Raw genomic sequence first — 17,721 nt, 5'->3', positions numbered from 1 at the left:
TAAGGATAGCAAATCCATTACACAGCTAGCATAAAGGTACAGTTCAGTGGATCAGAATGGAGAGCTAACAAAACAAACAAAGACCACCTCACATTTATGATGAATGCCAACAGCATTCAATGAAAATAAGAGGCTTTTCAACAAAATGGAGCCATGACAGAAGCATTTATTCATACAGGTGCCTGATAGACATCAATCCACAATTCCACATCCATGTCAATTCCCTTGAAGTTACAACTAGTTAAGGTATCTTTTGAGCTTGGCACTATTTCCTTCTCAAACCACCGCCTACACCTTAGAATTCATCTGAAAGTCCCTCGCCTGTACACAACTAATGTTTTAAGATTTGATATTTTAAGATTCAATCTTCAGATGTTGTGGGTAGTCTGGCTATCTTGAGCTGCTTTTCTAAGTTTCCATGCATTATCTACAAAGACAGCATTCGTCTTTATATTATGGCATGACATTTTTCTGAGAATTTTGGAAATGTTTCCATTTGATGGACCCATTGCATTATATGACTCTTTATCAAGGTTATTTTTCTCTAAAAATAGGGTCAATATAGTCAAATTACTGAACTTTGTATTGTCTGGAATGCTTACTGAAAATTCATGTACACATTAGTTACATGAAGCACTTCTCAAACAGTGCTGGTCTGAACCATTTAAACATCCCTGTAATCACAGACAATTCATGGGACAAAAAAATGCTCAAGCAGTCAAATAACTAAATTGGAGTTTTATTATCACTTTACCTGCTCCATTTTGATCAGGAAACAATCAATAAAATCCCGAGGATTGTTAATATCCAGTGACTCTTGATGCTGTATTACTTTTGCCAAAAAGTAATCTTTTGCAAAGGCAAAATTTTTATGTAATTTTCTGTGTTTTCCTGGTAGGTAATCAATGATAGCAGGAAAATTATTGCAAATCTACAAAAGAAAATGATAGAAGCTTAAAACACAGAATGTACATATGTGTACTGTATAGTACACCTTGATAAGGAAGAATAAACACAAATATAAGTAATATATCATCCATCTGGATGAGTGAATTTATGTTTTATATAGAAATTCTTTTTGCCTGTAAAAATGTCTATGGAAGGACAGAATAAGAATTATAGCAGGGAAAGTCTCAAGGATTCTTGAATTACAATTGTGAACCTCTGCAAACCAGCTAGATGATTTCTTCAAGACCATACAAAGAGCATTTAGACAAACTGTAAGATATGCCAACTCAGCATAGGGAAATTTTGACAGGGCCCATAAATCACTCATATTTTTTCATGCCTATGCCAACTATATGGCTACTTAAGATGTCAATTGTTAATTAAATACCAGTGCTGTACTCCAGGGTTCCTAGCAGTTTCAATCCCAAATGCTGTCTTTACTTGAAGAAAATATTCTCACTGCAAATTATGATGTTTCTGCTAAGTGTTTTAATGACCAGGTATCTAAAATATTTGATGGAGCCAAAGCCTTGTTGTAACAGAAGATTTCAACCATGAAATAAATGTCTACTGAGTTATGTAGGTATCTTCTAAGCACTAATCTGTTAATTTACAGAGAAAATGATTTAAGGCTTAATAGAAAATCAGTGAACAGTGTTCTAACAGCCTACAGTTAAGCCTTCATTTCTGTAAAGAATATTTTGGAATTTCATGACACCTATATCTCTAAGTGGTTGGTGTTTGTTTTGTTTTCTTTTGTTTTTTTTTTGTTTTGTTGTTTTTAAAGAAAGAAACTTGAACTCACCTGAATCCAAGGAGAACTCAGAATCTCTACATTTTCATTTAAGATGTCCATAAATTTAAGAAATTCTTGATCTTTATAATCAAAACGATTCTGGAAAACAATGGAGCAGATGACATTGCAAGGAGCACAGCCCAGGATGAAGGTGGGATCACAGGGTGAGCCTGAAGAATTGGGAAAAACTGTAAAATGCTACTGAAATATATGTGTGCGTATTAAAATGATATCTCTTGGCAAATAAAGAAACTGATGACAATTTAAGCAAGTCTTACCCACACAGAGCCTGATAGACATAACAGTAAGGACTGTACCTGTGCAACATTTTGATATTTAATATAAGTTCACTAATCTGGCCTTCCATCTAATTCATGAATTTAAGTATGCTCAGTTTTCATCTCATATCTGGCCTTTCACACAGTGTCTGCTCTTTTGAAAGGGTAAAAAAAGATTTTGCCAATCTTCAGCAATCCAAAGCTAGAAGTTAGTCGTGTCTGTTTGTTAAGCCTCTAAACAACACAGTACAAAGTTGAATGGGAGAGGAAGGCAGTATAGGTATGGGGATACTCATCCTTTGAGGATGAGTATGATCAAAATGCACTGTACAAACTTCTCAAAGAACAAAAAAAAAAAGAGAAAAGGCATCCTGCTTTAAAAAAGGCAAGGTGAAATTACTGGAACCTAGAAACACTTACATGTAGCAGTTAAAAGATTCATGTTTTTAGCCAGTAGAATACAGTAAATAGAGATTGTGTCAAGTTCATGTATTGTGGAAACTAATGTGAAAATGAAACACATCTTTGTTATGTGACATGAAAATTGTATAAATAAGCATTAAATATGAAATTGATTTCTTAGAGTAAAGTTAAGATGAGAACTATTGTTTGAAATATGCCTGCAAAAGAAAGCAAACAAAAGTAAAAAAAAAAAATAGGTAAAGTTTTAATTCTTTCTTCTATGTCTAAAAGCCACCTATAATTTTCCCTTCATTTAAAAAGGAGCTAAATGGGGCTGAAGCGATGGCTCAGTGGTTAAGAGTACTGACTGTTCTTCCAGAGGTCCTGAGTTCAATTCCCAGCAACCACATGGTGGCTCACACCATCTGTAATGGGATCTGATACACTCTTCTTGTGTGTGTCTGAATAGAGCTAGAGTGTGCTTTTATAAATAAAATAAATAAATAATAATCAAAGAAGTTAAATGTCTAAGGTGCTTAATATTGATTATCAGTATGACAGGCTCTCACATCACCAGGAAGAAGAGCTTCTGGACATGTCAGTAGAGTGGGAAGACACATCCCACTGATTAGCACCATTCCATAGGCTTAGGTGCTGGAGTGCATAAATTGAAGGGAGTCGGCGAAGCAGGAGCATTGTTCTCATTATTGTACTCCATATTTATTTGTATTCATATAAATTATTTTATTTATTTACATTCCAAATCGTGCCCCCTTCCCATCCCCCTTCCCAAAGTTCTTAACTCCATCTCCCCTCCCCTTTGCTTCTAAGAGGGTACTCCCCTACCCACTTACCCTCCCCACTTACATACCCCCCCACTTCCACCTCATCCCCCTCAGCATCTCCCTTTCCTGGGGCATCATCTGTACAGGATTAAGCCCATCCTCTCCCACTGAAGACAGATAAGGTAGTCCTCTGCAGCATATGCGCCAGGGACCACGAATTAACTAGGAAGTGATTCAAGTTCTTCTTCTGTGAGATTCTATCATGATAGGTTATAACCAAAAACTATAATCCCAAATTACCATCCTTCAGATGTTTTTGTTGGGTATTTTATTACAGCAACAGAAGTGACTAACATATCCATCATTCCTTAACATTATTACATTTTGACATTTATGTATTCTTTGAGGAGGACTCTATAATCAAATCACTAAGGCACTTAGAAAACTCAAAACCTAGGATAAAAATAACTTGAATCAAAAGTACTTTGGGCCAGGTGGTGGTGGCACACCCCTTTAATCCCAGCACTTGGGAGGCAGAGGCAGGCAGGTTTCTGAGTTCGAGAGTTCCAGGCTAGCCTGGTCTGCAGAGTGAGTTCCAGGACAGCCAGGGCTACACAGAGAAACCCTGTCTCGAAAGAAAGAAAAATAAACTGAAAAAAGCAAACAAAACAAAAAAAATTTTAAAAAGTACTTTGGATAAGTACTAGGACATTAGATAATAAGAAATTGAGTTAGTCATTCAAATTTCATGTGCTTGAAACACTATAGCATTGCTGGAAATGTTGTATCAATAAATATTGTGTTATGTCTGAGGACAAAATAAAGTTTACTTAAGAAGAACAGATGTATGTGTGACACAAAGAAGAAATCTGATTTTTTTTCTCTTCTATTACTTAATGTGAAAGACAGCATTCAAAAACAAGATCACGTTTCACTGTGACAAGTACTTAAAAATGTTTGTAAACCTGAGAGTGGGAGAAAACAATTATTGCCATAAATTTGTAATCTCTAATACAGCAAATAAAGGGAAATGAGATAAAAAAATGAAGATGGAGCCAATAATGAAGCCTAGCTGTATACATCACTGATAATTGAATATTAATTTTTAAAATCATGTGATCACACACATTTAGTCAAAAATATAAATCAACAGCATAAAAATAAGTAATTTATTCTATCTTTAATAAATTATGCTATGCTTTCAAAAGACCATGAACTGATAAATCTTTATTAAGATATAGCCAAATAACAAATGTGATTCACAGCAATATTCTGTCAGAATTTTATGCATGGATGTAGCACATGTCAGTTGTACAACATAGTACAATTAAAGACAATTGTACTTTGTGGTTCCTTTTCTATACAAATATGATGCTGTGATTACATGCAACATGTTTGCTAATGAAGTTAATATTTATACTAATGGAAATTATCACCCTTAGTTAGTCAGAAAATAAGCTCACAAAAAAAGAGTCAGGTAATCACTTTTTTACTTGAAAACAAAACGGTTGGAGAAGATTGACATTCATTGATGGCTTAGACTTTCTACAACAGACACAGTCCCAACATAAAACAAGCATCACAGATATATAAGCTCTCCTATTTTCTCTACAAATCACACTTTCCATATGAAGACTGAGGCAAAACATAGAATGAAAGCTCTAGCTAGTCTCAAAATGTCTTGAGGATCTCATAAAAAGATAGAAGTCTAAGATGAGTGACACCCACCATTGGTTTTCCTCAACTCATCTACAAGACATTTAGCCTCCTCTTGAACTCGGTCCTCAATGCTCCTCTTCCCCATCCCAAAGTTTCTCAGAGTCATGAGTGAGAATCGTCTAATCTCTTTCCAGGTTTTTCCACTGCTGAAAACAACTCCTAAAAGGAAGAGCATAGATGAGTAGGAAGTTCCCAGATACAGGTGCAGTGAGGGGCTGCCACACTAAAACCCAAGCTGGGATTGAACAAGTTTCAAGTCTGCTTTCCATCCTTATATTTCCTAGGACCACTATCCAAAACACATACATGAACACATAGGTGCATGAGTACAGTTGGATGCATGGACACTTAGGCACATTGACATATTGGTACATGGACATTTACTGTTATGCCCAGATCTTGGGATTCTCAGAAGAGCTCAAAAAATTACCAATCTGATGTAGTGAGACAAAAGAGTCTTTAACATATAAACCTGGTATGGATCACAATCCATTCCCACTACACAGGGCAGGATTGCAATGCCATGTCTAGAGACTTGAAATTTCTATACACAGGCAGATTCTGGGGTTTCAGAGTTAGGTGACAGGGAAGGTGATAAGGGAAGTCATCTCTCAAACATAATACCATTTGTTTTGGCAGTGGGCAGGATCGCACAACTGGAGAGGGAAGCTCTTTTGGCTTTTATGGTACTATCAGGGACTAGTGTTTTTACTAACTGGTGACAGCTTTTTGAAAATGCTTAATTGCCCGAAAGTATGGCGCTTATCTCTACAAAAATGTTTGGTCTTTTGCTTTTCCCAAGGACAGTGAGCACCTGAATTGGGAAGTGCTTAGCCATCCATCAGAGAGGGTGCCAGCCTCGGTGACATGGTGGCTGAGAGTTGTTGCTGTTTATCTGTTCTCAAGCTGGCACTTGCCATTAACAGGAGAAAGGTTTCATTAGGGAGTGCCACTTTGAAATGGGGATAGGCCTATTTTGTTGCCAGAATGTGCCTCATCTGAAAGGTCAGGTGACAGGCAGAAAACAGCAAGGAGGGTGAGGGGAAGCTTATGCAAGCATCAAGGTAGTGCTGAGGCACAGGGAGCTTTGTGAGTGGTGAGAGTGCAGGAGCTGGCTGTCCAGTCTCTTCATTACCACAGTTTGTCTGAAACTTATGAGACACTGGAAAGACTCCTCTTCCAGCAAATTCCTCTCCATGATCAATCAAGGCTTCTTTCACAGCTTCATAGCCATGCAACACCACAGTGGGCTTCCTGCCCAAGTACAGAGTGAACACAGGGCCATACACTTTTGAAAACTGGAAAACAAATAGAGAGAGAGAGATTAAAATGTGTAAAAAGGTATCAGTAGATGACAGGCCAGACTTACTACCTCTCTGCTGTATCCCATCCCCCACCTCGGGGAGATACACACTGCTCAAGAACAGGACATGCCTACCAGAAGGTCAGGTGGGCTTCCCTACTCTCTGTTATACAGATACAATACTCATGGTCTTGCTTATCACAATAACAATCTCCTCCTTAACTCCCTTCCCAGGACTCCAATACCAGCATGTAGTCCCCTTAAGTCCACCAGTTTTGCAAGCCAGAAAATCAAGCAACACACAACAAACATACTCTCCAGTGAAATTCTACAGTCAAAGCAGAAACTAAGGGAAAAAACACTCACCCAGGCAAGACAAACTCAGAAATTAGCACCTAGACCTATAGTCACCCCAATTTCAGACACCTAGATGCCCTATAAGAACTCAATCTATAACAACTAAGCCAATATGTCTCCACTGAAGCCTAGTTATCCTACCACAACAGGACCTCAATCTTCTAGCATAGCTGAAACACAAGAAAAAACATAAAGCCAACTATGTGAAGACGATAGAGATCCTTAGAGAGGATCTTAGAGAGGAATAAATCACTTAGCAAAATCCAGTGAAACAAAAACAAACAATTGGAGGAAAGGAATAACTCCCTCAAAGAAAGCCAAGAAGCACAAACCGTTGGAGAAAATAAACACATTAAAGAAAGCCAAGAAAAGGAACCTATGCCCGGAGCAGACCTAGGGTGCTGACTCTGCACACACTTCTAAAACATCAAGTGTGAGCCCTACTCTCAGGTGCTCAGAAATGCCCAGGATCGCAGGTGGCCACAACATTGGCCCAACACCCAGAGTAACTGGGACCTCCAGGATCCAGGGATGCAAGAAGCCCCATCCAGCCAGTGACATGGGTTCCTTCCTGCTTGAACCTGACCCAGAGCAGATCTGGGGTGCTGGCTCTGGACACACTCCTCAACACCCAAAGGGAGGCCAACTCCCAGGTGCACTGAAACACCCAGTATCAAAAGTGCTCTGATGTGCCCGGAATCATAGGACCACAGGATCACAGTGAAAGCTTGACTCCCAGGAGATGAGACATACCCAGGATCACTGAAGCTCTGACACACTCAAGAGCACAGTTCAGGTCACAACATCTTTCCCAACACCTGGCATAACTGGGACCCCCACATGAACCAGAGAAACACAAACCCCTGACCAGCCAGAGGCAAGGGTTCCTTCCAGCTTGCACCTGTCTCCAGTGCAGACACAGGTCTCTGACTACTCACTCACTCCCGCAACACCCAGAAAAATCTTGACTCCCAGAAGCTCTAACACAACATGATCTCAGGAGCTTGATCACACCAGGATTTTAAGATTACAGAGGCAGCTTGACTCCCAGGTGCCCTGACACACCCAAGATCTCAGGATCACAGGATCACAGAATCACAGAATGATGGAGACCCTTGCACTCTGAGAATCACAAGAGGGACAGACTCCAGAGACAGCAACGGCAATTAGCACTAGAGATAACTAGATGGTGAGAGGTAAGCACAAGAACATAAGCAACAGAAACAAATACTACTTGGCAACATCAGAACATAGTTCTCCCACAACACCAAGCCCTGGATACTCACACCGAAAAACCAAGATTAAGACCTAAAATTCCATCCCATGAATATGAAATAGGAATTTAAGAAGGACAGAAATAACTCAAAGAAATATAGGAGAAAACAGGTTAAAAAATAAAGTAGAAGCCCTTTAAGAGGAAACAAATAAATCTTAAAGAAATATAGGAAAACACAATCAAACACGTAAAGAAATTGAACAAAACTGTCCAGGATCTAAAAATGGAAATAGAAACATTAAAGAAAACACAAAGGAAGACAACCTTGGAGATAGAGAAACTAGGAAAGAGATAAGGAGTCACAAATGAAAGCATCACCAACAGAATATAAGAGATAGAAGAGAGAATCTCAGGCATAGAAGATACCCCAGAAGACATTGACACAGCAGTCAAAGAGAATACAAAAATCAAAGAACTGCTAACTCAAAGCATTCAAGAAATCCAGAACACAATGAAAAGACCTAACCTAAGAAGAATAGGTATAGAAGACAATGAAGATTCTCAACCCAAAGGGCCAGCTAACAACTTCAACAAAATTATAGAAGAAAATTTCCTTAACTAAAGAAAGAGATGCCTATAAACATACAAGAAGCCTACAGAAAACCAAACAGAAGGGACCAGAGAAGAAATTCCTCCCATCACATAATAATTAAAACACAAGAAGTACAGAACAAAGAAAGAATATTGAAAATCGTAAGGGAAAAAGGTCAAATAACATATAAAAGGAGACCCATCACAATTACACCAGACTTCTCAACAGAGACTATGAAAGCCATATCTTGGGCAGATGTCATACAAACCCTAAGTGAACAAAAATCCCAGCCCAGGGTATTATATCCAGCAAAACTCTCAAGTACCTTAGAGTGATAAACCACAATATTCCATAACAAAACCAAATTTAAACAACATCTTTTCACCAATTCAGCCCTATGGAGGACAAGATAAGGAAAACTCCAACACAGGGAGGGAAAGTACACCCAAGAAAAAGCAAGAAACTAATCTCACAACAAACTCAAAAGAGGAGAGCCACACAAGCATAACTCTACCTCTAACAACAAAAATAACAAGAAGTAACAATCATTGCTTAATATCTCTAAACATTAATGGACTCAATTTGCCAATAAAAAGAAATAGACTAGCAGGCTGCATACGAAAACAGAACCCAGCATTTTGCTGCATACAGGAAACACATTTCAGTGAAAAAGTCAGATATTACCTCACAGAAAAAGGCTGGAAAAATTGTTCCAGGCAAATGGTCCCAGTAAACAAGCTGGTGTAGCAATTCTATTATCCAATAAAATAGACTTTCAACCAAAAGTTATCAAAAAAGATGGGAAGAGACATTACATAATCACCAAAGAAAAATCCACAAAAAGAAACTCTCAATTCTGAATATCTATGTTCCAAATGCAAGGGCACCCAAATACATAAAAGAAACATTACTAAAGGTCAAAGTGCATATTGTACCTCACATGATAATAGTAGGAGACTTTAACACCCCATTCTCACCAATGGACAAATCATGGAAACAGAAACTAAACATAGACACAGTGAAACTAACAGAAGTTATGAACCAAATGAACTTAATAGATATCTACAGAACATTTCATCCTAAAACAAAAGAATATACCTTCTTCTCAGCACCTCATGATACCTTCTCCAAAATTGATCATATAATCTAACACAAAGCAAGCCTCAACAGATACAAGAAGATTGAAATAATCCCATGCATCCTATCAGATCACCACAGACTAAGGCAACAACAAAAATACTAGAATCCCATATACACATGGAAGCTGAACAACTCTCTACTCAATGACAGTTTGATCAAGGAAGAAATAAATTAAGGACTTTTTAGAATTTAATGAAAACGAAGGCACAACATACCCAAACTTATGGGACACTATGAAAGCAATGCTAAGAGGAAAACTCATACCACTGAGTGCTTCCATAAAGAAAAATTGGAGAGAGCATACATTAGCAGCTTAACAGTACATCTGAAAGCAATAGAACAAAAACAAGGAAATACACCAAAGAGGAGAAGATGGCAGGAAATAATCAAACTTGGGGCTGAAATCAACCAAGTAGAAACAAAGAGAGCTGTACACAGAATTAACAAAACCAGTAGCTGGTTCTTTGAGAAAATAAACAAGATAGATAAACCCCTAGCCAGAATAACCAGAAGGCACAGAGACAGTATCCAAATTAATGAAATCAAAAATGAATGTGAAGACATAACAACAGAAACTGAAGAAATTCAAAAAAGTATCCAATCCTATTACAAAAGCCTCTACTCAACAAAACTGGAAAATTTAGATGAAATGGATGATTGTCTAGACAGATGCCAAATACCAAAGTTAAATCAAGAGCAGGTGACCCATCTAAACAGTCCTATAACCTGTAAGGAAATAGAAGATGTCATTACAAGTCTCCCAACCAAAAAATTCCCAGGACCAAATGGTTTCAATGCAGAATTCTATCAGATCTGCAAAGAAGACCTAATACCAATACTTCTCAAATTATTCCATAAACTATAAACATAAGAAACACTGCCTAATACCTTATATGAAGCCACAGTTACACTAACACCTAAGCCACACAAAGATTCAAGAAAGAGAACTTCAGACCAATTTCCCTCATGAATATTGATGCAAAACTACTCAATAAACTTCTTGCAAACTGAATCCAAGAACACAGCAGAATGATCACGAACCATGAAAAAGTAGACTTCATCCTAGGGATGCAGGGATGGTTCAATATATGGAAATTCATCAACGTAATCCACTATATAAACAAACTCAAAGGAAAGAAATACATGATCATCTCATTAGATGCTAAAAAAGCCTTTAACAAAATAACACCCCTTCATGCTAAAATTATTGGAGAAAATAGGAATTCAAGGTCCACAACTAAATATAATAAGAGCAATATACAACAAGCCAATAGCCAACGTCAAACTAAATGGAAAGAAACATGAAACAATCCTACTGAAATCATGGACAAGACAATGCTGCCCACTCTCCCTCTATTTAATATAATACTTGAAGTTCTAGCCAGAGCAATTAAGCAACAAAAGGAGATCAAAGAAATACAAATTGGAAAGAAGGAAGTACAGATATCATTATTTGTAGATGATATGATACTATACATAAGTGACCCAAAAAATCCACAGGAGAGCTCCTACAGCTGATAAAAACTTCAGCAAAGTGGCTGGATACATTAGCTCAAACAAATCAGTAGCTTTCCTCTATTCAACGGATAAATCACTGAAAAAGAAATTAAGGGAATGACATGGTCAGAAATAATGTGAAATGCTAAGTGTGATGCTAATCAAGCACGTGGAAGATCTGTATGACAAGAACTTCAAGTCTCTGAACAAAGACATTGAAGAAGACCTCAGAAGGTGGAAAGATCTTCCAAGCTCATGGATGGACAGAAGTAACAGAATAAAAATGGCCATCTTACCAAATGCAATCTACCCATTCAAAATAATACCCATAAAAATTCCAACTCAATTCTTTATGGAGATAGAAAGAGCAATTCTCAAATTGATCTGGAATAACATAAAACTCAGGCTATCAAAAAACATTCTCAACAATAAAAGAAATTCTAGAGGAATCACCATCCCTGACTTCAAGCTATACTACCGAGCAATAGTGATCAAAACTGCCACATGTTATTGGTACAGAGACAGACAGGTAGAACAATGGAATAGAATTGAAGACCCAGAAATGAACCCACACACCTATGGTCACTTGATTTTTGACAAAGGACCCAAAACCATCTAGTGGAAAAAAAGACAGCATTTTCAACAAATGGTGCTGGTTAAACTGGCAGTCCGCATGTAGAATGCAAATTGACCCATTCTTATCTTCTTGTACAAAGCTCAAGTCCAAGTGAATCAAGGACCTCCACATAAAACCAGATACACTAAATCTAATAGAAAAGAAAAGTGAGAAAGAACTTTGAACACATTGGCACAGGGGAAATTTTCTTGAACAGAACACCAATGACTTATGCTCTAAGACCAAGAATTGACAAATGGGACTTCATAAAATTGAAAAGCTTCTGTAAGGCAAAGGACACTATCAATATGACAAAATGGCTATGCACAGATTGCAAAAAGATCTTTACCAACCCTACATCTGATAGAGGACTAATATCCAATATATACTAAGAACTCAAGAAGTTAGACCAGAGAACCAAATAACCCTATTAACAATGGGATACAGAGATAAACAAGGAATTCTCAATTGAGGAATATCAAATAGCTGAGAAGCGCTTAAAGAAATGTTCAACATCCTTCCTCATCAGAGAAATGCAAATCAAACAACCCTGAGATTCCACCTCACACCAGTCAGAATGGCTAAGGTCAAAATCTCAGGTGACAGCAGATCCTGGTGAGGATGTGGAGAAAGAGGAACACTCCTTCATTGTTGGTGAGACTGCAAGCTGGTACAACCACTCTGGAAATCAGTCTGGTGTTTCCTCCAAAAATTGGACATAGTATTACCTAAGGACCCAGCTATACCACTCCTTAATGTGCCCTTCCTCCAGCCTTGAGCAGACTTTGTTTACCACAAGAGACCAGATAATAGGACCTAGGTGGAACTAACCACCTTGGCTGCATATCAATAGACACCTAGGTGGAGTCACCCACCTTGGCTGCACATAGATCCTGCTACAGGAACTTGAAAGAAGAACTGCCCCTGGGCTTGCCTTGAGACATCTCCGGCCATGACCAGTGACCAAGAACCGATTATCCCACTCATCTCACTGGAAGGGTTCGGGCGGGGTCTTTCCCTTTAAATTGAAAGCTTAACACTAAACCAGCGAGCCTTGATCAGAGAACTTTGTCTTGGCTTCATCTTTTCTCGCTCTCCGTCCCCCTTTCCTTCCCAGCCCTCTTTCCAGGTGAACCCGTTCTACTCGTGGCTGTAGGCGGCTACACCTAAGCATATACCCAAAAGATGTTCCAACATAAAACAAGGACACATGCTCCACTATGTTCATAGCAACATTATTTATAATAGTCAGATGCTGGAAACAACCCAGATGTCCCTCAACAGAAGCATCGATACAAAAAGTACGGTACGTTTACACTTTTGAGTACTACTCAACTATTAAAAACCATGATTGCACAGAATTTACAGGCAAATGGATGAAACTTGAAAAAATCATCCTGAGTGAGATAATCTAGTCACTAAAGAACACACATGGTATATACTCACTGATAAGTGGATAGTAGCCAAAAAGACGCTCAGAATGCCCTTGATACAACATACAGACCATATGAAACCCAAGAAGAAAGAAGATCACAACGGAAGTTTGGATGCTACAGTCCTAATCAGTAGAGGGAAGAGAATAATCTTTGGGAAGTAGAGAGAGAGAGAGAGAGGGATCTGGGAGGGAGAGAGAGGAGGATGGAAAGGGAGGCATTTCAGATCTGGGAGGGGATGGGGAGAAGTACAGAGGGTCGGGGACTGAAAGTAGGTCTGTAGCAGTGGGGGTGGGAGAACGTGGGGTAGCCACTAGAAATACTCAGATGCCAGGGACCCAAGAAGTTCCCAGGACCCCACAGGAAAGACATTAACAACCAAACTTTGGACTGAACACAGGGACTCCATTGGAGAAGTGAGGGCAAGGACTGTAGGAGCTGAAAAACAGTATCAACCAACCAAACGTCCTAAAGCTCCCAGGGACTAAACCAAAGCAGACACAGGGGAGGACCCATGGCTCCAGCTGGATATGTAGCAGAGGACTGCCTTATCTGGCATTGCTGGGAGTGGAGACCCTTGGTCCTGTGGAAGCTTGATAACCCAAGATAGGGGAATGCTAGGGCACTGAGGCAGTAGAGGGTGGGCGGGTGGAGGAGCATTCCCATAGAGGCAGATAGAGGGAGGAGGGGATAGGGAGGTTGTGGAGGGGAAACTGGGAAGGGAGATAATATATGAAATGTAAATAAATAAAATAACTAATAAAACTGAGAAAAATATAAAAAGAAAGCCAATAAAAACAAACAAGCAAAGTTAACAAATAAAACTGTTCAAGAAATAAAAATGGAAATAAAAAATAAAGAAAATATACACTGAAGGAATTCTAGAAACGAAAATTTTAGCACTGAAAATGGGCCTGCAGAGGCAAGCTTCACAAATAGAATATAAGAGATGGTACAGAGAATCTCAAGCATTGAAGATATAATAGAACAAATGAATACATTGGTCAAAGAAAAAGTAAAATCTCTAAGAAAAAATTCTAACAAAGAAAATCCAGAAAATCTGGGACACTCTGAAAAGATCAAGTCTAAAAAGAAAGGAGAATAATCTTCAACTGGAAGGGCCAGAAAGTATTTTCAACAAAATCAGAGAAAAAAATTTAACCTAAAGAAGAAAATTCCTATAAAAGAAATAGAAGCATACAAAACACCAAATAAATTGTACCAGAAAAAAAAAATCCCCTTGCCACTTAATCAAAACACTAAACATACAGGATCAAAAAAAGTATTAAAAGCTGGACAGTGGTGTGTACACCTTTAATACCACCATGCAGGAGGCAGAGGCAAGGAGATCTCTGAGTTTGAGGACAGCCTGGTCTACAGATTGAATTCCAGGATAGCAAGGGCTACACAGAAAAACCCTATCTCAAAAGACCATACCACAAAGATACTTGCTCAACTATGTGTATAGCAGCTTTATCCATAATAGCCAGAAACTGGAAACAACCTAGATGTTCCTCAACTGAAGAATCAATAAAGAAATTGTGGTACATTTACACAGCAAAATACTTCTTAGCTTTTACAAACAAGGACATCATGACATTTGCAAGCAAATGAATGGAACTAGCCTGAGTAAGCTAACCCAGACCCAGAAAGATATGCATGGTATGTACTTATTTATAAATGGATATTAGCTATAAAAGTACAGGATAACCATGCTACAATCCACAGACCCACAGAAGCTAACTAACAAGGAGGGCACAAGGGAGGTTGCTTGAATCTCATTCAGAAGGGGGAAAAAGTAGACATTGGAAGGGAATGAAGAGATGGAAGTAGGTAGTAAAGAAGATGGAGAGGGGAATGGTTGTGGGAATCAGGTATGCATAGAGCAGGGTTGAGGGTGGGAGAGCTGGGGAAAAGAAGATAAATACAAGGAAGCACCTCAGGGACAAGCCAGAGACTTGGAATGGGAGAGGCTTCTGGAGGGATCACCTTCTATAGCCAGGCAGGAATCCCAGTAGAGGGATAAGGGCATCAGCCAACCCACAAAACCTTTGACCTAATATTTGTCCTGCCTATAAGAAGTACAGGGAACAAAGATGGAGTAGAGACAGAGTAAACGATCAACCAATGAGACCCATTCCATGGGAAAGAACTAATCTCTAACTCTACTGATACTCTGTTATCCTTGCACACAGGAACCTAGCTAGCATTACTGTCCTTTGAGAAGCTCCACCCACAAGCTGACTGAAACAGATGCAGAGACCCACAGCCAAAAATTAGACAGAACTAAGGGAGTCTTGTGGAAGAATTGGGGTAAGTATTAAGGGACCTGGAGTGGGTGTGAGCTCCACAGGAAGACCAACCATGTCAATTGACAGGGACCCTAGGGGGCTTCCAGAAATTAAACCACCAACTAAAAAGCATGCATGAGCTGGACCTAAGCCTCCACACATATGTAGCAGATGTGCAGCTCAGTTTTCATTCAGGTTCCCTAACAACTGGAACAGGAGTTGTGCCTAAAATCTGTTCACTGCCTGTGGATCCTGCTCACTTAACTGGGTCTCCTTCCCTAACCTCAGTGGGAAAAGGTGTGCCTAGTCCTGCAGTGACCTGTATGGAGATGGGGTGATACAGGGGGATCTCCCCCTACTCAGAGGGGGAGGAAGAAGAAGAGGAGCTGCCTGAGGGTTATTCAGGAGCTGGGGGCTGTGGTAGGGATGTAAAGTGAATAAATATAATCAATATTTGTATAATCAATTGGTATAGTCAAAAACAAAAGTAAAAATAAACCAGGTGAACCAAACATATTTAGGTATTTATAGAACATTCTGTCCCAAATCAAAATAGTATACCTCCTGCTCATCACCTCATGAAACTTTCTCAAAACCTGACCCCATATTCTTTCACAAAGCAAATTTAATAGATACAAGAAAATTGAAATAACTCCCTGTATCTTATCAGACCACCACACATTAAACCTGAATATTAACAATAGAACGAACAAAAAGCTTACAAACTCATGAAGACATATCACTCTACTGAATGAAAAATGGGTCAAGACACAATAAAGAAAGAAATTAAAGACTTTTTAGAATTCAGGGAAAATTAAGGCACAATATTATAGGACATGCTAAAACAGTACTAACAGGAAAGTTTATAGCACTAAGTGCTTACATTTTAAAAATGTGGATCAATCTCATACTAGCAATTTATCAGCACACCTGGAAGAACAAAATGAAGTAAATGCATGCATGAAAAGTTGACAAAAGAATAATCAAACTGAGGGCAGAAAACAATAAAATAGAAACAAAGAGAACAATTAAACCAGTGAAACAAAGAGTTGATTCATTGAGAAAATGAGCAAGACACACAAACACTTATTTAAACTAACTAAAAGACAATGAAAGAATATGGAAGGTAATGAAATCAGAAGCAAAAAGTTGGACATAACAACAGACACAGAGGAAATACAGAAAATCATTCGGTCTTACTTCAAAATCCTGTACTCCACCAAATTAGAAAATTTAAAAGAAATGGACCTTTTTTCCAATTGGTTCAATTTATCAAAGTCAAATCAAGACCAAACAAACAATTTAAATAGACCTAGAATCTCTCCAGAAATAGAAGCAGTCATTAAAAGTTGCCCAAACTCTCCCCACCAAGAGAGCCCAGGACCAGACAGCCCATAAAAACACATCAAAAGATAATCCACCACGATCAGGTAGGCTTCATCCCAGAGATGCAGGGATAATTCAGCATATGAATAATCTACCATATAATTAAACCAAAAGACAAAAAAAAAACCATAAACTTCTCATTAAATGCAAAGAAAGGGCACTGACTAGATGCAACATTTCTTCATGATAAAAAGAACTAGAGAGATTTGGGATATAACGGACATACCTAAAGGCAATTTACAGCAAGCCTGTAGTCAACATGAAGTTAAACGGAGAGGAACTAAACTCATTTAGTTTCCTCATTACCACTAAACTCAGGAACAAGAAAATTTGCCCCCTCTCTCCAATCTATACAGTATTGGGAGTTTTAGCTAGAGCATTAACACAACTGAAGCAAATCAATTGGAAATGAAGCCAAAGTATTATTATTTGCAGATGCCCTGACAATATATATGTGTGATTTTTAAAACACCAATAGGGAGCTTCTGCAGCTGATAAACACTTTCAACAAAGTGACTGGATACAAGATTAATTCAAAAATGACAACACAACAAAAACAGTAGCCTCTCTATATACAAATATCAAATAGACTGAGAAAAAAAATCATGGAAACAACATTCTCCACAATAGGCTTAAATAATATAAAATATTTCATGGTTAGTGATAACAAACCAAGCAAGTGAAAGACTTGTATGATTAAAAATTTAAAGTCTTTGAAGAAAGAAGTTGAAGGAGACAGCAGAAGATGGAAAGACCTCCCATGCCTATGGATTGCTAAAATTAACTTAGTAAAAATATCCATACTACCAAAAGCAATCTACACATTCAGTGCAATCTCCTTCAAAATTTCAACACAATTATTATCAGACTTTGAAAGGACAATTATCATCTTCATACAGAAAAACAAAAAATCCAGTATAGCTACAGCAATCCTGTAGAACTTCTGGTTACATCACCATTCC

At 38.3% G+C, this 17,721-nt stretch overlaps 1 pseudogene; it reads right to left on the bottom strand.

Annotated features, from left to right (window-relative positions):
- Positions 1 to 17,721, bottom strand: part of LOC114626148 — a 30,000-nt pseudogene that overhangs the window by 5,419 nt on the left and 6,860 nt on the right.

Source organism: Grammomys surdaster, unplaced genomic scaffold, assembly GCF_004785775.1.
Source record: "Grammomys surdaster isolate TR1022 unplaced genomic scaffold, NIH_TR_1.0 229, whole genome shotgun sequence".
NCBI classification, from domain to species: domain Eukaryota; kingdom Metazoa; phylum Chordata; class Mammalia; order Rodentia; family Muridae; genus Grammomys; species Grammomys surdaster.
This window is presented reverse-complemented; position numbering and strand designations above follow the sequence as displayed.